Source organism: Numida meleagris, chromosome 4 (genome assembly GCF_002078875.1).
Source record: "Numida meleagris isolate 19003 breed g44 Domestic line chromosome 4, NumMel1.0, whole genome shotgun sequence".
In the NCBI taxonomy this organism is placed as follows: domain Eukaryota; kingdom Metazoa; phylum Chordata; class Aves; order Galliformes; family Numididae; genus Numida; species Numida meleagris.
Genome location: NC_034412.1, coordinates 93387377 through 93408146, shown reverse-complemented (window position 1 = coordinate 93408146; position 20770 = coordinate 93387377). Strand labels below are relative to the sequence as shown.

The 20770-nt window shown below is 37.2% G+C and overlaps 1 long non-coding RNA gene across 1 annotated transcript; it reads left to right on the top strand.

Annotated features, from left to right (window-relative positions):
- LOC110398969 lies at window positions 14583-15608 on the top strand. The gene is made up of 3 exons (XR_002438779.1): window positions 14583-14704; window positions 14904-14960; window positions 15082-15608. It is a non-coding gene; the product is annotated as an uncharacterized LOC110398969 (long non-coding RNA).

The window sequence follows — 20770 nt, the reverse complement described above, 5'->3', positions numbered from 1 at the left end:
TCATTTCCACACCTTTGATTCATTCGCAATTCTATGTTGGATGCCATTTTGTTAGACTGTCCCTCTGCCACCATCTGTCATGTGGCAACAAAATGAAACAGAATATTGGTGGGAAGATTCAGCCTCTACTGCCATTCTGCCAACATCCCTCTCTGACATCATGGGCCAGCATAAGAAAATAGGAGGCATTACTTTTGGAACAGCCGTCATAATTTTACAGTATATATCACGTAGACAGGACCATCCTGATTCCTTCTTTGAATTAAGATAAATATGTGATATAATCTATTGCAAAATGAAGATTTTCAGTATGCAGTTTCTCACGGTAGCACAATGTATAAATGTCAGTCTGATGCAGATTATGGTCAGTCATGTACAGCATTTAGGATAATCCTAGGGCAATGGCAAGATATATCAAAGATGTCCCCATTTCAAGAAGCTTGGCTAGGCAACAATTAGCAGTTATACTGTGCATTAGCCATCATGCTCATAGGCTTCAGTGTAACTTGATAGATCAGAACAAGGTCAGAACAAAGATTACAAAGCTGCAGAACTGAAATGCTAAGGAAAACACAAAGGTGAGGAGCAGAGCAGGAAGTTAATCATGGGAACATATTCATGTGCCAAGAGCAGGGAGTCAGAAACAACCGGAGTGAAATGCCTATGGATCAACTGAAGGTCACTGCTGGAATAGTAATGAAATATGCAACAATACTATAGAGGAATACTCAACAATTTCATGGGTAGTTAAGGCTTATTTCCAAAAATATGTAATCCAGTTATAACAGAACATTTTAAACAAATAAAATACAATCTGATGTTACCATTTTTCTGATTTTCCACAATACTTCTTGTTCTCAGATAACTTTTTTTTATTATTGCTTTGTAGCCTTAAATGAACAAAATGTGTTCAACCAGCTGATCAATTTTCATTAAAATAGCATATGAGAATTAAAAATGTCTAGGTCTAATTCAATCATCTGAATCTGAAAGTGATAAGATCAGAAGAATAGATGTATCCAGCTGAGGGAGAATAGATTAAAGATGGGAAAACTTCTGATCTGCAGGTACATAGTGTTTGGCCTTTCCAGTCCTTAAGATCAAACATTGAGTACATGTACATGATCCATGTTCTTACTGTAGGCAACTACATAATTTCATGACATCAAGGGCTAGGTTCCAAACACAGATCAGGGTTAATTGATTTTTTAATTAAAAAAAAATAAATTGCTGAGGTTCCTAATTCTGAAATTGTTCATAAACATAACATCTAGGTAATATTTACATACAAGTCCCTTGGGTGGAGAGCACAGAATCACTGGTCAGGCCAAGCAGTTATTAATGACAGAGATCTATGGAAGTCAAGAGTTTTGAGTCATAGACTACAAGAAAATGCAGAACAATTTAGATGATGTAATGTTAATTGAAAGAGTACTAAATTGTCTCACGGTGACATACTTATATTTACCGTTCATTAAGATGGACCCCTGGAAAAACTGTGGTCCTGATATAGTTATCAAATTAATGTGTATATGTTGACCCTTCTTCTCCAAAGTTAACAAATAACAAAGCCAAAAAGCAACTTGGAATAGGGTGTTCTGATTCACATGCTATAAATATGACTAAATAGTTTAGTTGAGTTTTTGGACTTGATTTTTTTTTTTAGTGGAACATTTTTCTGCTGGAAGCTTGAATTTTATTCAGACATAGCATCAAAATCTTAGTCACTTTTAGTCATTAAAAAATCTTCTACCAATCTCAAAAAAAAAGGAAGAAGAATTTCTACTTTTTATCTGTGAAAAATTTCAGCATGATTAATTAGACACTAACCACACTGTCAGCGAAGTATAGTATTTATGCTTGATGCATGCTTCTAATAGTTTTTCAGCCTCGTACATTTTTAAGGAGCAGCAGAATCCTACTCCAGGGTGGCCTCTTAAAAAAAAAAAATGATGAACTTTAATAGTGTTGATATGCAACTTACCTAATCAATGTACATATACTGTAGATTAATGAATTCATGTTTGCAAAGTCCAATCAGGTATCTGACTATTGATCAGTTTTGTATGAGGAATGAAGAAGAAGATTGTATTCAATAATGTTAAAACTGTACAGAATATCTCTAGACAGAAAAATTAATGCTTTATCCAAAGCTATCAAGAACATGGGGAACTTGATTACAATAATCAAGGTCATTGAGTAGGAACAAATTACTAAAATTACTAAATTTGAAACTTATTCCACTTTCTTCATTTTATGTTTAGACAAAATGAAAGTGTGTGAATGCTGTCCTAAAAGAACATTTAGGATTCAGGTCGACACATCTTCACCACAATACGGAGCTTCTAAGTTTTGTATAAGATAAATATCTAATTGTAGTAAATCCTTCCAGAAATGGGGGTCAAAGGAATGCAGAGGCCATTCATTCATCTGATATACATTTTTGCTAGAAATAATAGCTGAAGGGCTCTGGTTGTGCAACATATTCTCTCTTTTGTTGCTAATAGCAAACATTCATAGAATCATAGAATGATAGAATGGTTTGGGATGGAAAGTGAGCTTTAAGATCATCTAGTTCCAACCCCCTTGCTATAGGCAGGGACACCTCCCACTAGAGCAGGCTGCTCAAAGTGTTCTCAAGCGAGTTCTTCAGAAGATAACTATCCTTTACCATGAAGAGTTAATTATTGTGAAATGAAGACTTAATTACCCTGTTAATTACTGTGACACTGCAGCTGCATTTGCGATAGTTGTAGGAAAAGATTATCATTTTTCTCTGTCAAGGCAGGATTGCCTTTTGTTCTTCACTTAGTGTAGCACCCAGGAGCTGCTAAGCCTACTGCAGAAGTAGGTGTTTGAGTGATTTTACAATTAAAATGATACAATTTCAGCAGCTGTAAATCAGTGTAGGGTCATGATCACACTATAAGTATCCTGAGATATCGGCTATAGATATTCATCTATATCAACTATTCTTGATGAAATTAAAAATACACAGAAATAAAAATAATATAAATATTTTAAATAATAAAAGCATCAGCTAGAGAGATGAAATGATATAAGTTTTCTTAAGCATACACAATATTATAATAAATAATCAGATATTAGAGACCAAGTGTTTTGTCTGAAAATTTGATGCTATTAAACAGAAAACAGGTGGCTGATTTTCACATTTCAAGAAGCATGAGAATGTTTCCCTTCCTGCTGCATCCAATTGTGCCAGAAAAAACAGCTTATAACTGTTATCTTCTTATGAATGATCTGAACACATACTAGATTTAAGGGTTACTTTAAGAAAGACAAAATTTTCTTTAATGCTTCATTGGGGATTTAATTTTTAATAACAGTGTTAAAGAGAATGGAAGTCCTCTGATAATGATTTTATTTGATGTTTTGAGTGGTGAGTTCTTTGGAAAATAAGTTATAATAGGTAACGGGCATTCAGTAGTCTGATGTACCAATTTAAGACAACCAAAGTTCTTGAACAAAATTCATTTAACCTTATTTCTTCCTTGCATATGTGCTTGCTAGAAATCTAAATTCTCCATTATATGCTTATGGAAATTTTCAGCTACAGTTTAATTTCAGAATGAGTAAATACTATCTTGCAAAAATGAAAAATCCACGGAAGATACAATGTAAGAGTAATACTTAGAAACTATATATTTTTATTTTGGATCCTACTTCATGCTACTAACTTATTCATGTTGTATATGATTGGTAAAGTCTTCTGTTATGCTACACTACAAAAAAAACGGACATTGTTATGTTATATATTTATTTTTCATTGCTGAATCTGTGATTCAGTTGAACACAAACCTCTTCAGGAAATCAAAATGTCTCCTCTTTCTTGCAATAGAACAGTTTTGTATTTATATCAAGGTTTCTTTATAGTTCCATCTCTGAGGATGTCCTTCTTCTGTCACACCTCATGCCCCATCTGATTCTTATTTTCAGCTTTAGCAATCATGGTTTTTACTAGGGGTCAGTTCTGGAAAAAAAATGGTAGGCAATCTGCAGGAGAAACATACAGGAACAGCATTTCTCCTTTTTTTTCCCCTCAAAGAACCATAGGATCATAGATTAATTTATGTTGGAGGGAATCTCAAGAGTTCTTGAGTTCAGCCTCCTGATCAAAGTGGGGTTAACTCTGAGATCAGACCAAATTTCTAAGGGTTTTATTCAGTTGTGGTTTGAAAACCCAAGGATAAAAATTGCACAACTTCCCTGGGCAACCTCGCCTTCTATGAGATTGTCCTCAGTTAATTTTTTATTCCTATACCCAGACTTAGCCTCTTGTTTCAGTTTAGGTTCAGTTTATTATCTCATCCTCCCACCAGGCACCGCTGTGAAGTCTGACTGTCTTCTCATTGACTCAGCTGCTGACAGATCTAACCAAAGTCATCTCTTCCCAAACTGAACAAACAGTGTTTCCTTATCTTCCCTTCATGGCACCTGTGCTTCAAGCCCAGACATTTTGGTGGCATTCTGGTGAAGTTTAACAAGGCCTTAAAACATCTTTTTTAGTTCAACACTTCCAAAGCAGAAATCTCTTCAGGGGTTGCTCTCAGTGTAAAGTATTTTGGAATAGAAAGTTGTATAGTTCTACCCACAGATGATATTTCTGTGAATAATTCAAAGATAATAACATTCCATCATGGCCACAATCTATGTGGGTTATCCAACCCACAGATGTGTAAAGATCTCAGCTGGGATTTTGTGCCATTCCATAGTAGACAAGGACATGGAGAATTTGTTTCCATGACTTTCTTTATTACTACAAATAATTACAAGTGAAACAAAACTACTATAAAATTCCTACAATTGAAGCAAATATATATTGCTAGAATAAAGCAAGTATATACTACAAGTAACTACAGAAAAGTCTCTATTCATAGATAATCCACAACAAGGAGTATGGAGTCTGCCAAGTTTTCCCAGCAGGGAACCAGTCTGTCCAGAATGTCTCATGCAGAGAAGTTTATACCATGAAGATCATTTTGGATAAAAAGTCAGCTTTTATACCTCTTTGATGTAGAAAAGGGAGTGTAGGAGACCAGGTCGCAGATCAGCAGTTGCTGACACCTGTGTGCCTGGAATGGCAGCTTTTTATCATGCTTGCTTTCTTCTGAACCCATCAAGGTTTCTTTGTCCTGCAATCTACACCTCATTACTGAGGTTTTGTCTGAGCTTATCTGGAAAGTCTTGGGATTCCAAGCTAGTAGATGCCCTTCTTTGTCAGTAAATGTACCCTGTCACCTTTCTAATGGCTCCATCACCACCTCCTCTTGTATATGTTAGAGTGTATATCATTCATGAACTCTAGGCTGGGTGAATCCATTCTTATTCCACAAATCTCTCTAATTTTCTTTGAGACTGTAAGTTCAGTGCACGAACAGTAAATTTTCTAAAATTTCATTTATGGGGAAAAGTGTTCTCATGTTCTCAGCAATGATAGTAATTATGCTCACCTTAGCCTCAGTTACATGAAAAACACTCACACACATTCCATGACCCCACTGTCCTCCAAGCTGACCTTTCCAGAACAATTTATCTACATCCTGAAGGGAACCATGAGGAATTAGTAGGTTCCCTATGTCCTTTACTGAGCTCAGTAGAGCATTCTGACATCTGCTGCAAAGAAATGTTAGGGGTAGCTCTGACAGTTTATCTGCTCACTCTTGTTGTTTTTTTATTGGTAAAATATTAGCAGCACACATTGCTCTCTATGTGCACCTTGAAAGCACAAGAAGTACATGGAAAAACTCACCCACTGATCCAATGAATCGATTCTGTCATCCAGAGAGCCAATGTAATTGCATTGAATGCTGTGGTTAGATGTTTTCAATTATTGCCTCAGAATTTATTGGCTCATCTCCCTGCTAGGGACCTTGAGAGTTAGACAAGAATTCTATCAGTGAAGGAAACTGTTCCAGTATGTAATCTTAGTTATGTTTTAATAATTAATATAATTATAGTTAAGAGAATACCTTGGGCTATTTCCACTCCTGAGAAGCAGATGCAGCAAGTCAGGTGGGATATTCCACAAGCCTTAAATTGACAGTAGATGACTATGTTTAAGCTATTTGCTTTCACTATCGATAAACAAGGTCCATTAGGACTAGAAAGCTATTCTTCAAACCCTAAGATTAGATACCTCATGATGCTTCTTGCATTCTAATTACCATGGGATATTAAAAAAAAAAAAAAAAAAAAAACGAAAAAAGCAGCAGCAGGGCAATTTCAGAGAATTTGTATAGTATATGTAGTATAGAGCTTGGTTTTGCATAAAGAGTGTGTCTCTTATTTTGGTACACCCAAAGGAATCCAGCTATATATGCCTGCTAACCTTTGAGGTCACATTTTGGTACTGTTTGCTGCGGAAATAACTGGAGCTCAGCACAAGTCAGTACCTCAATGCAATCCAAGAGTGGAAAGAGGGTTTTGTAGCCCCAACTGCACAGTCCACTATCTACAATATGTGGGAGATTTAAGCCAGCTAATTTAAAGCTAGCCTGGGCGTCCTGCAAACCCCAGTCCTAGAGAGACAGGTTTTGTACTGAAACCACCTGTTCCGAATTTCTTTTGTTGCTGATGGTGAGATTAGAGGAGAAATCCATTCTGCACATCCAGAGCAGACTGTGACCTTCACTGAGAAGTTGTGAGGGAAGCAGGGTGTGAAATTGGAGTTACCTGCTGTAATTTTGCAAAATTAAAATGAGATGAGCACACAGCGTTCCCAGCCAGCTTCTTGCAGATCAAAGATAGGCTGCTCTGTTCCAGCAGCTAACAGGCATGTTGGTAATGAAACAGACTCACAAGCTGACATTGCTTTTCCTCTGAAACACCATCCCCTTGCAAAGCTGTTGCCCTTGATAAAAAGGGATCAGAGGGTCATATTCTTCTCCCTGCAGGAAGTTTATTACACAGGTAGATGCTCAAGCAAAACTTATTAAGGGGATCGCTTCCTCTTGCATCCATCTCTGGCCAGATGTCCATTTTGGTCTGCCATCTGAACTGGCACATGTTGAAGCCAAGTCTGGCTGTTTTCTTTTTTTTTGCTCTTTTGACTACTTAGTGAGCTCTCCTTCAGTGATTGCATTTTAATCTCCCTGACTCTTTTGGCTTCTATAAGCCCACTTCTCACCAACATCCTGACATTCAGAGTGTGCAGTGACATAAAAGCAAAGTCCTTTTCTCATCACCTTACTTCTATAGAATGTGCTTAAATCTGCATAAAGAACTACATTCCCACTTAACTCCTAAGTGGACCAAAAGACACAAAGGAAGCTACAGCACTGACCACCATACTTTCAATGAAATTGCCCATTTTAATGTTATTACTATCTGTCTTAATGCATAAGCAGGTGGCGGGAAGGCCCCGGGTGGTTTATATTGAATTTACTCAGTCATTCTTCACACTCTTCACTGACTTGCTGTAATCTGATTTAGGTGCTGTGTGCTGCTGTGGGGAAAGTGAGTAATATTCAGAAGTGCTCAACAGTATCGATCAATTATAAACAATGATTTTGTAATGTGTGATGGTACAAATCCATGTGGTTTTAAATCTTTGTGTAGCTAGTGGGGCAAATTTATCTGAGTTAGCAGTCCAAGAATCCCATTGTTCTGCTAGAAGTACACAATTAATTATGATCTAACAAGTTATAGTGATTTCTGACTTACCGCATGAAGATATATCCCTAACTGAAATATAGATTTTAATTCTGTTTTGCACAATGATACATTCAAGTTTCTCACCTATGTATCTGTAGCTAAAAGTTTCATTTCATCATGTCATATGAGTGTAATCTATAATATACATATATATATGAAAATGGGAACAAAATTACACTAGATAATATTTTCTTTCACTGAGAGCAAGCAATACATTCTATTTTCCAGCTTGCTTCTGGTTGAAATCCAATCCAAATCAGTGATTGCTAAGAATCATTAGTAGTCTATATAAAATTATAAATTACTATCTGTATAGTTATTATTTGATTGCAGTCCAGTGGGAACCTGTCTTGCAGAAACATATGTGGTCTTACAGCTGGTAGAGCCTTCTGTAGCCCAATTAATTAGGAATGAGCATTCACAAAACAGTAAAGGCATTTAACTTGGTTGAACTCCAGCTACAGATAGGCAATGCAGACAAAGTCATCAAAGCTGTTTTTCCATGTCTGTGATGCAATAAATTTTTTCCTTACAGGCTCTTTATTTGTTTCTGAGAAAGCCTCATCGTCACAGGGGTTTTGAATTCTGCTAAAGCCCTACCTACACTCCCAGTTGGCCATCACTCACCTGTACTTCACCAGAACGTGATCTAGAGGGAAGATTTGGAGGACATTAATATACAGGACCTTGGCCAAAACCAAGCTGTGCTGCAGTGTCAGCAGTTGAATGAGGAAAACATTTCTGAATACTGAGGAAATTCAAACCCAGTTTTGTCCTCACCTGTAGGGACAAACCACACATCACAGATGAAAACTGCAACCAATCCAGTTTGAGAGTAAATCTCATCACTTACGTTCTGACCACTGATGCTTTTCATGAAACAGCAACTCACCCTTCCTCATTCAGAATGTGCCCTAACCACCCGACAGAGTGGTGATTCTTTTTGCTCTTTTTCTGTGGCCTGATGAATCTTTAATTCTTTCATTAAAACTGGATCAGCTTCAGCAAAATGTCTTGTTACAGTTTCTCATTTTGGTGTCTAAATTTATTGCCATTAATTTATTGCTAGAAGATTTTTACTGCTTTTGGGTTTCTTTCTTGAAGAAGTTTTGCTGGCATGATTGTGTTGGTTGCTCATTTGCCAATTATTAGCTTAGCTAGTAACTTCTGGATCTGTTGACCGGCTTCACCAAGCTTGAAAGGACAGAAGTTTTGAAGATAATTGAGTACTGACAAGAATTATGAAGATGGGCAAACGAATAGAAAGAACTGGATAAGTTAACTGGTCAAACGAAGAGCAGGAAGAACACAAGTGTTAGCTTTCCTGCTTTGCAGTAGTGGGCTTGCCTCATCAGGCTAGAGCTATCCCTGTGCTTGCTTACTCTTCTGCAGTGATATGAAACTTGAGGGTGAGGAGAGTGACAATGTGAATTTCAAATTCCAGTAGTTCAGAAAGCGTCTCTGTTGCTTTTTGATGAAAGAAACTTCAATTTTCCTGCTGATTACATAGAATCATAGAATAGTGAAGATTGGAAGAAACCTTTAAGATCAGCCAGTCCAAAAGTCAACCCATCACCACCACACTCACTGAACCATGCCCCTAAGTGCCATATCTACCATTTTCTTCCAAACATCCAGGGACACTGATTCCATCATTTCCCTGGGCAGCCTATTCCAATGCATTACCACTCTTTCTGAGAAGATTTTTTTTCCTAATATCCAGCCTTCATAATATAGATACTTAAATGTCCTTCTTGTCATCTGTCTGGGTTCCGATATTACATGGTTTATGATGTCATGACAAAGTACCTTACTGTACCAGTAACAACACTGATAACAACTATGATTCACTAAATGTTATTATCATTGTGGCCCCTTAATGGGAAAGAAAACCTCATCTGGATTCTCAGTTTCTGGTTTATCAGTACTTTCCTAATCGCTGAAGTAAAAATAAAAAAAAATCAGAAAAAAAGATATGGAGGTTTTGGAAACATTATGCATTTATGGTGGGAAGTGCCCTTAACAATATTTTGAAGAAAATAAGAAAATATTCAAAGTTCACACTTGATCCCCAGGAGTTGAATGTGAGAGGAAGAAAGGCAGGAAAGAAAGAAGTAGGGTAAACATTGCTGCAACAGAGATATGAAATGCTATATTGGGATCAGCATTAAACTTCCTTCACTTGAACTGTATTGACATACCCCACTGAGATTTGTTTTCCCTCTTGTCAATGTTATCATTTCTTGTCATCTTTCCAGGACGCAAAAAAAAGTCCTCCCTGATCTTGGGAGGAAAGGTTGGTTATCTCCATTGAAATTTTGGTCATGTTTTCCCAGATTTCTTGAAATGTATAATGATTTCATTTTCCCTTTTCTTTCTTTGTTTCTCACCTAAGGAGCCGGGATTTGACATCTCATTTTCTTCCTTACTGATGTTCAACCCATTAGATTCCTCATTTCAGTTAGTTAGTCTCCTTTACTCTTCCTAGATATGCTATTTGGTGGATTTTGTTTTTCATTTATCAAGTGCCATAGCTATCTTGCCTTTTTGATGCCTGAATTATCCTAAATATACATGCACCCTGCTCCAAAAATAGTTTAATTTTCTCGTTAATCAAATTTGGAATAAGAGGATCAATCACTAGTCTCAAATGTGTGATTATTTATAATTTGTTGGCTCAGTCACTTGGGAAGGTGGATAAAACCTGGTCTGAATGTCTCCTGGTATTCCTATTGTGTGATGTTTGGCTGTTTTTTAATGCTCTGATTAAAATAGGTACGTAGTATAATTGATCTAGTTTAAAATGGAGTAACCTAAATCATGAAAGCAAAATACTCCATTGTTTCAAATGAAAATTCATTTTTAATGTATACAAAAGTCTATCTGGTATACACGTTAATTGAAAAAAAATAATAAATACAGCTGAGGAAGTACAAAATTCTCCTCGCAGATTAAGTTTCTGCAAGTGTGGCAAGGATATGACTAGGTTACCCACTCAGACGACAAAGATAAGTCAGTTGATGTATCTTTTCGGATTTCAACAAAGCTTTTGATACTGTTTCTCACATTATCCTTCTGGACAAAATGTCTGGCATACAGCTAAATAAATACATAATGCAGTGGGTGAACAATTGGCTGATGGATCAGGCTTCAAAGCATTATAGCAAATGGAGTTACATCAGTCTGGCGGCCAATTACTACTAGTGTTCCACAGGGCTTCATTTTAGGATCAGTTCCATTTAATGTTTTCTTTAATGACTTGGTTGTAGGACATAAAGGTATACTAAATAGGTTTGAGGTCAACACTGGATTGCAAGGAGCTGTTGACTCCCCTGAGGGTAGAGATGCCTTGCAGAGAGATCTTGACAAAATAGAGAGCTAGGCAATCACTGACTGCACAAAGTTTAACAACAGCAAGTGCCAGATTCTGTGCCTGAGATGATACAACTCTGGATATACATACAGACTGGGGGATGAGAGGCTGGAGAGTAGCTTGGCAGAAAGGGATCTGGAGGTTCTGGCTGATGGCAAGTTGAATGTGAGTCAACAGTGTGCCCTGGCAGCCAAAAGGGCCACCTGTACCCTGGAGTGCACCAGGCCCAGCACTGCCACTGTGCATGAGGAGAAGGCTGGAGGAGGCTTCATGGCAGCTGCAGCTCCTCACAGGGAGTGGAGGGGCAACGCTGAGGCCTGCTCTCTGTGACAGTGACAGGGCACAAGGGAATGGCATGGAGCTGTGGCAGGGGAGGGGCAGCTGAGGGTTAGGGAAAGGGTCTGCACCAGAGCGTGGTGGGCATGGAACAGGATGCCCAGGGCAGTAGGCATGGCCCCAAGCTGCCAGAGTTCAGGGTTTGGATTTGGGGTGGTCCTGTGTGGAGCCAGGAGTTGTACTCAGTGGTCCTTGTTGGGTTCCTTCCAACTGGGGATATTCTATGATTCTATGAACTCTCCATTGTATTCACAGATTTTTTTCACATATGCGAGCTGCACTTACTATAACCATCTCATTTAGTAACAAAAAAAAAAACCCAAACTTGGCCATTTTGGGGGGAAGTAACCACTTCATAATGAATATTTCATCCCAATAGGAATCCTCATTTTCAAATGAAAGTTACAGTTCTTGACATTTGTGAACTTTGTCTTTTACACTTCCATACTAATGATGTCCACAGTGAACCTAATCTCAGTGAATGATTTTGTCTGTATTATCTCAACACAGACAATTAAATGGAAAACAAAACTACAATCTTTGAAAAGATCAGGAAGTAATCTTGAAGAGAACTTGTTTTTGAGATAAGGCGTATTTAAGACTTTAAATACTGGAATTTCCAGCTGGGGAAGATCAAATTAATTCCTACAAGAATGTAATGTTTTGCTATTCTGTACAATTCTGGGTAGATTCTGTTCCTTCCTTATGCTGACATGACTATTCAGAACAATATGTGGATTCACCTTCTCTCTTACTGGAACAAAGTATTATTCAACACGTGGATATTTTCCTAAAATTCCGAAATCTGTTGGTGGATATAAAATAAAAGTTATGGGGAAAGAAATTGGTCAGTGCTGTCTTTGGAATGAAAATATTTAAAGTTCTTTGGACACAAGAGCTGCTTAATGGCAGTAAGCTGGGGGATGCACAAGCTGTATAATGACAAAAAAGAAAGAAAACTAATGAAGAAAAATCAAAGCTACACCATTTCACAGTTGTTTTGTTGTAGAAGAAAGCTTAGTTCACTGCATATATACAAATAATTAACTAAATGCATGATGTATTAAATTGGTTCTACTCTGTAAAAGATGCAGACAAGCAGAAGGGCCAGCCCATGAACTCTCACAATCTCCTCTGTCAGTACTGAGGGCAGCTGCTGAACCGCCAGCAGCATCTGTTGTAGAAGAAGCACCCACTTCTTCAGCTCCTGGCTTGTCTTGATTCCTTGTAGATTTCACCATCAGCTACTCAGCTGACACTCAGCAGCATATGTGCATGCAGAGAGCACTGTTCCCACAGCACCGATTGAGCGTATCATTATTAGCTTATCTCTTTGAGCAAGGAAGAAGTTCTAGCAGACATTTATGTTTTCAGAGCCAGTGGTTGCAGATGTAACAGAAGAGTGTGTGCCAGCAAGGGGGTAAGCCAGGTGGAGGAGCAATGCTGAGCCATGGAATGAGATGACTCCTGTAATTTCAAAAAGCAAACAGGTTATCAGAGGGTAAATACTGGAAGAAGCAAAAGACATATATTGAATTCCTAGGAAATAGAAATATTTTGCCTATACAACTAGTTAGAACATGCCATAAAAGTTGTCCTTGCATCAGGTCTTTGAATCATTAGAAGAGACCAAAAAGACCACCACAGAAAAGGGTGCTGGAAAAAGCAGAAAATTAGGCAGGCCATGGATTTGTAGGTGTGAAATTTATATTAGTATTATATGTCAAAGTTCCAATTGGGTGAATTGTTAAAAATGCATCATAAAGAGTAGAATTAATGGGAATGAGCTTAACTATGATATAGTGGTAGTGAGTTAAAAGATTCAGTACGGATTATTTCTCATGCCTCTATTAGTATTCAACAGGTATTTAAAAAATGTCCCAATCCAATGTTTACTTGAAGATCTTAAAAACATAAATGTTAGGAGTAAGAGAGAAAGAAAAATAACAGATTCAAGAACTGAGAAAAAAAGCCCATTATTCATAGTTGTCACCAAAGGAATCAGTGCAAGATTTGTGTTGTTTGAAATATTCATAAGTGATCCACAAAAGGGAACAAGTAGTGAAGTGACAAAATCTGCAGATGACAGAGAATGATTCAGGACATTTCAGTCTGAAATACATAGTAAAAAGTTGCAAAAGGTTCTCATGATGCTGAGTGACAAGGAGATACAATGGCATATGGAAGGCAATTCCGGTTAAATGTAAAGGAAACACATGGGAAAGAAATTTTAACTGCACATAAATAGAGGCAACCTCTGAATTAGATTTTGCCACTCTGGAAAGTGATCTAAGAGTCAATGTTCACAATCCTTTCAGAATTTGCACTCAGCCCTCAAGGGCTGTCATGAAGGTAAATAGAACATTACAGTTAAAACCAGCAGAGAATAAAATATGAAAAGCATTATGCCAAAGTAAAAGAATAATACTCTGTAGTGGGACCGTATTTTGTGCTTGTATAGAATTTCTTTTCTTCATCTGAAAAAAAAAAAAAAGAAAAGGAAAAGAAATACCACAAAGAAAAAAAGACAGATAAGAGCAAAGTCATGAAATACCTTCTCTATAAAGAGCCAGAAAGTTGTTTAGGACTTTTCAGATGAGAAAAGGCAGACAGAGTTTCATGTAGAGATGCAATATTATGAGCTGCATGGAAAAGGAGAATGAGGAACGATCAGAGGAAATTTCTTGTATTACTCATTCCTAGAAGAAAATAAAACCAAACCAAATCAAAGCAGCAAGAATAAGCTGGTTTTAAGCTAATAAAATGAAGTACTTTTTCATTCAGTGAATTATTACATTGCAGAATTCCATGCCACAGGGTTTTTAGAGGGTCAGCTGCATAGATGGGTTCAAAATCAGACACGTTTGTGGAATAAAGTTCCCCCAGCAGCTATAAAACACAATGCTGTAAATGCAACCTGCAACACAGATTGCAGCAGATGAGAGAAGGTGGACAGGTTTGGGAGATGTACCACACCAAACACTGCCCTGGTCTTTCAGCAGGCATTTTATCTATCACTTTAGGGTTGTAAGCATAACAACACAGCCATTTGCAAACCCTTTGGCTCTTTCACCACTTGTAAAATTGACTTAGGTGCTGGTAGCACAGAATTTCTGAAATACAGTCCTATGCCTTTAAAGTGGCTGCTCCTTGGAGAATTATTAATGGGTGCTTCATTTACTTATTTCAGGTGTGTGAAGATAGTCTCTAACTGGCAAAGGGACACAACAGATGCTTTTCAATTCTATTAAACTCCGTGTATCAAATTCTGCTCCTCAACGTGGTGCCAATAGCCTGGAACTGAAAGTAAACCATTTTGCTGTAAGTAGTATTCTTTCTATTTCAATTGGCTGATTAGATGGGCTAAACACTGAAAAGATCTCCTGGCAAAGGACGTTCTCTGATTTCACTGTCTGCTGCTATCTTATTTATCTATCTGATTATATACTGAAAGATTTTATTTCATGTATACCTAAAAAGCTTTAAAAATGATAGCAGTAACTACTCTTGCTTTCCCTAGATGCCTTTTCTGACTGCTCATATAGACCTTCTACTTATATTTTAATACAGTCAGAAGGTAAGTTCACAACAGTAACTCCCTATGTATTCTGTGATATAAAAATGCAGTATCTAGTGCCTTGTATCCCTCATAAGTACTTGTAAACAGTGATTTAATACCCTTTTAACTGCCTTTTCAGGAAATGAAACGTGTTCAGCTCTTGAATCCCTTCCTTGTAAGAGTTCTCCTATTCAGAGGAAACTGGGACGCCATTTAGATAAGCAGCCAAATGCTCACAATGTTTTCTCAGCAAACTTTCTATCAGTATTTGGAAAGTTCCCACTTACCAATTTAAACTAAAGAACGTCGGAATGAACTGAGCAGGGCAGAGGAGAGAATTAAAAAGGCTAATTCAGCTGTAACCACAGCTGTAGATCTGACCCAGGATTTATCTTTGGAGGACTCTTCAAATAGATTTTCCTTAAACAAGGCTAAGGAGAAAAGTTTTATTTCAACATGCTCAAGTGGTAGAATATCACGGATTAGTTATTATATTTACTAGGTATACAGGAACTTTGATTTAGTAGATGTGCTATGGAATCTCTTGTATGCGATACACTATTGGTACACTCTTTAATAATTTTTAATACTGCAATAAATTTTACCAACAGCAAATGTTCCCCTTCAGCTCTTCTTTCTGTTCTTTCCCCTCACCCCTACCCCACATCATCCTAGGAATAAATATTCAGTTATTTCTTTAGCATGCTAACGAGATTTCTGTCTTGTGTGTGTGTGTGTGGTATATTCATCCTAAATCTGCTTTCTTAGTATTTAAATTTACCACACATCAACACTTGGCTTCAGACTACATCATAAAGCCTTGAAGACATACACAGCTGGTTATATCGAACCATAAATTCCATGTTTTCTAACAGCAAAGGTCTTGGCTAACCTCTTTTTCAACTCCTTTCCAATGAGCCTATTAATTTAGATGATTCAGATCTCTAGTTTCCATTCTCCTTGGAAATAGTATAACTGTTTCCTAAATTGTAGCCAAATTGCTTTCAGTATTACCTATGGTTCTTTTTACCAACACTAGGAATTGGTGTTCCAAGAGAAAGCTCCCAAATATCACTGAAACAAGTATGTGTGATCCTGTTCTCAGTACAGGCAAGGAGAATTTGCAAAGTGGTTCCAACACTGTAAATTAGAGGTGCTCAGAAGATCAAGAGCAGTGAGTTTTGGCCTCTAGTTCAGTGTGACCTTCTTTCAGCTCTTCTAGGAACTGAGTCTTAGATGGTAATTATAGAATGGCTCAGTTCTTTTATTTTTATTTTTCTCTCTCTCCTGTTTTGCAAATGGAATTGATTGTTGCCAAATGCTGCAGAGCTGTTTGGATTAAGAGTCTTGGCATTAACAATCCTGGCAGCACCGTTAGATTTGCTTAGTTTCCATTCTAATCTCTCTACCCAATTCTAACTCCAAAATTTGCCAATCCAGAAGGCTTCAAAAAAGGCAAAACATCGATACTGAAATAGTTTGATTTCTTAAATCTGATACAAAACTTTTCTTTTTGGCTCATCTCCTAATTTATTTTTTTCCTTCCTAAAACATGAAATTGGCTGTTTGCCTATGCTCCCCCTGCCCCATGTTTCTTACGTTCATCACAGAACACATGCTGTACTTCACAAAGTTTTGTGAAACTAAGGGCTCCAGGTGAGAGTTTAGCTGCTCTGACATCTTGCTCTAAAAAGACCTAATAGTGGTAGCTACCAGTGTCTGACATTCCTCAGCAGAACAGCTGCAGGAGAAAACAGGGAAGTTAGAAGCCAAGGAACAAGCAAACATAATTCCTGTAGAATTCTCCGTGCAAGCTGGATAATGTTTGAATTTTTTTTTTTTTTTAGAGAGGTATCATAAGTTTTAATTATGTCAAAAGCACAGTTCTACTTTCTATTTTTTTTAATTAAATGATGTATTTTGGATAAGCTTGTAGGTAACTGGGGAGTATATGGATTTATGCAGGCTGCTCTGAAAGTAATGCCTCCTACGTTATTATGTTGGCCCACAATGTCAGAGATGGATGTTGGTGGGATGGCAGTAGAGGGTGAACCATCCCACAGATACCCTGTTACATTTTGTTGCCGTGTGACAGATGGCAGCAGGTAGGCACTCTGACAAAATTGTATCTGACACGGAAGTGCATATGAAGCAAAGGTGTGTCATTGAATTCCTCCATGCAGAAAAAATGGCACCCATTGACATTTGTCAATGCTTGCTGAACATTTCTGGAGACAAAGCAGTGGATGTGAGCTCAGTGAGGCAGTGAGTATTTCAGCAGAAGTGACAGTGACAATGGGACACCTCCATTAGTGTAAATTTTTACAAGCGTGCCTTGCAGGCTTTTATTCATTGCTGGTGAAAATGCATAGCTAATGGTGGTAACTGTGTTGAAAATTAGTGTTTTGTAATTGAGAATTTTCTCTATCAAATGGTGTAATTGTGCTCTTTGTGTCTGTTATAGTTTCCATGGAAATAAATAGGAGGCACTACTTTCAGAGCAACCTTGTATGTATGTGTATAATTATGTAAATGCATATCATTTTCATCCAGAAAGAAAAGAAAAGAAAAGAAAAGGTAGCAAGTCATTCTTTGTGTAATACTTTTGGATTTAAACATTAGGAGATTTAAGGATAATTCTGAGAGATTTTTAAATGTTATTAAAATATCTGGACAGATATTCATTCCTGCGGAAATCTGTCCAAGATCCCTGCTGCTCTTAGATACAGCAAGGTTAAACTTTTTTTAAGCCAATGTTATTTGACATTGTCAGACTCTTCTCACTTCTCAAAGTCATTGACAACACTTAGTAGAAGATGTGGGAGAGGGTTTGCTTTCTGGATTCAATTCAGTTGTCTTCTTTGGTCCTTCACGGCATCTAGTACACTGTGTGTGTTTGACTCAGTCTTCTGGACATTGCTTGTACCTATCAAATTTTCTTATATTACCACAGTACCCACCTAAATGCTATTCTTTCACCTGTCTGGAGGCTTATTGACAGTAGTTTGAAATATAAAGAACAAGATAACACAGAAAAACAATTTGCAGGTTATTGAGTTGCTACACAATTAACCTGAAAGGTCTTCTACACAATTGTGACACTCCTTTTCAGCAATTATATCTAAGTAATATTCAATATAGATTGATTTCTTTCATTACATGAACCATGCAGCGTTAGAGTATGATAATTCAGTTCAGAAGCAAGTTCAGTGTTATTTCAGAATTGGAAAGGACCTTAAAATTTCTACTCCCTGCCATGGCCTCGGACACCAAGGCTGAGTAGAGGGGAAGGATCACTTCTCTTGGTCTGTCAGTGATATGAAAGCAAATACTTTTGGGATAAAAGCTATGGTATACATGCTTACAACCTGCAACAAAAGTAAAAAGAATGGGGATAGGCAATTAAATAGATAGTTTAAGAAAGGGATCACCTTTGATGGGTGATGTTTGAAATCTGTAATCTCATTTTATTGAAATGAGTATTTTTAAAGATACACACAGAGTTCAGGTCCACATTAAAATATGCTAGGTCTGATTACCTTCCCCCATTTCATTACTTTAGAGCGTATTTTGCTTTAATGATATTGGGCTAAACTTCGTATAAGTGTTTGGTGAAATCAGTCCACAGTTCTGCAATGATTTCTATTCTTTGAATCATGTCACCAGCTGAGGAAGATAATAAATATGTAAAAGGAATTTGATTAAAAATGGCACGAGAAGCAGTAAAACCTGGAGTTATATGAATAATTTCACACTCGATACAAGATTGTCAAATTTTATCAGCTGGCCTTGTGTAAAATGAAAGTAACATCTTATGACAAGTCAAGTAGCATTCATAGGCTAAGAGGACAATTTCTCCGTTCTATTGTGTAAATACACTTGGGAAGCAAAAGGATGGATAAGAATATTGAATGAAACTTCATAGAAAATTTTAATCCAAAGTAGGGTTCATCTACTCTGTTATTACTGCTTACATGTTAGAAGTCTGAGACCAAGCCAGGAAGCGCGTTCCTCCAGAGGATTATCTATCTCAACATAACATAGTACATTTTAGGTTTATTATTATTTTCTTTTTTACAGGCACTGGATGAATTTCCATCAGAGGTTCCTTTATATATATATATTTTCCCAGTGGTTTTAAAGGAAACTCAGATTAACTAGCTCAGATATGCATATCTAACTTCTAGGTGGCTTAAGGTTAGATTAATTTCCCCATTTACTCTTTAAATCTGTTTATAGGTAACTCAGAGTAATTATAACTCTCTTTGAACTCTGACAAAAAGGATATTTATTGGCAAAAAGAGAAAAACATTGCTGCACAATTACTTGCTCTTCTTACTTCATTGATATCTGTTTTTGGTCTCCAAATATGAGTGCTTCTGTAAATCTTATGCTGCCATGAGTGCATTAAAAGTTGCTGAAGGACTAACTACTGTGTTATGGAAAGTATCCCAGTTTGTATCCATCTTTCCTAAGCTTTTTTTTGTGGACTACATCACCATTTTTCCCACATACTTCGCAGAATCCTGATTTGATTTATCCTGTCATCCTCTCCTGGTGGGGAGAGAAAAGTCTTTCATTGCTTGGGGTATATGGGGTTCTGAATTACTACCTTCCATTTATGCAAGTGGCTTATACTGTACATGAACAAAAGATAGAAGGTTAGACTTGATCTAGAATGACTAGAGAGACACTGACAGGCCTGAGTGAAATCTAAGTTGGACAGTAGTAAAGAGGCATTTCAAACTTTGCCAGCCCCAGTATTTTGTAATGTAATTTGCACACAATCCATGCCTGAAGGAGCAGCATAGTCATGGGTTTGGACCCTTATTTGACTTTATGGTCATGGGAATGTGCCTTACCACATGCGAGACTCCTGATTTTCTCCAGGAATTACCTCCATCACAATTTATGCCTGAATCATAGGATGATTTGGGTTGGAAAGGATCTTTAAGATCATTTAGTTCCAATCTCCCTGCTACAGGCAGGGCTATCACCCACTAGGCCCAGTTGCCAAGTGCCCCATCCAATGAAGAAGCAGTATGTTGTTTCTCAAACTTCATAGCTGTTTGGATGTTGATGTTAACAGCTCTTTTAACCAAAATGCTTTTGTTTTCTTCTGGAAACAACCAGCATCGCTCCACATTTGTGGGATAAAGAGGCTATCTAACACAGAGTCGTCTTTGGCGCAGGAAAGCCCAAAGCTCTCTCAACAAAAATATCCCATATGTCTACACTGAACAACACAGGATTCTTGACAATCCTAACTTCACTTACTTGTGGATTTTTCAGAATCCATTTTGTGATTCTCTGTTAAAATAAACAGTCTGACATACAGTCCAACTACATTTGCAGTTTGGCTCTTACTAAAGGTTAATGTTTTATTAACATTTAATTTTTATACTGAAATGCACAGAGGGATTAAAACATTGATGTGTACTATTTAAATGCAGATTTTTTTACTGCCTGTATTTCAAACGGAGATGGAAAGAAGTATCAGAGATTGAGAATGATTAGAAACAAGGCAAAACATTTTCTCTTGAGCATACATTAAGAAAGAATAAAGTAGAGGCTTTGCTTTACTTTCCATGAAGTAAAAAGTATCAACTCAAGTGTATTTTCCTTTTTTATTTTATATAAAAAAGGCTTTTTAACTAAAAAGGCGAAGGAGAAATGCAGGGACTAAAAAGCCATGTTCATAAAGAAGACTTGTTGAAGAATAAAAGGCAATTTGCCAAAAGAATTATGCTTATGAATGAAGCAATGCATGCCAAATTTCAGTTCTAAACAAAATGTCTGTTGCTGAGGTCTTAACTTCTGGAACAAGG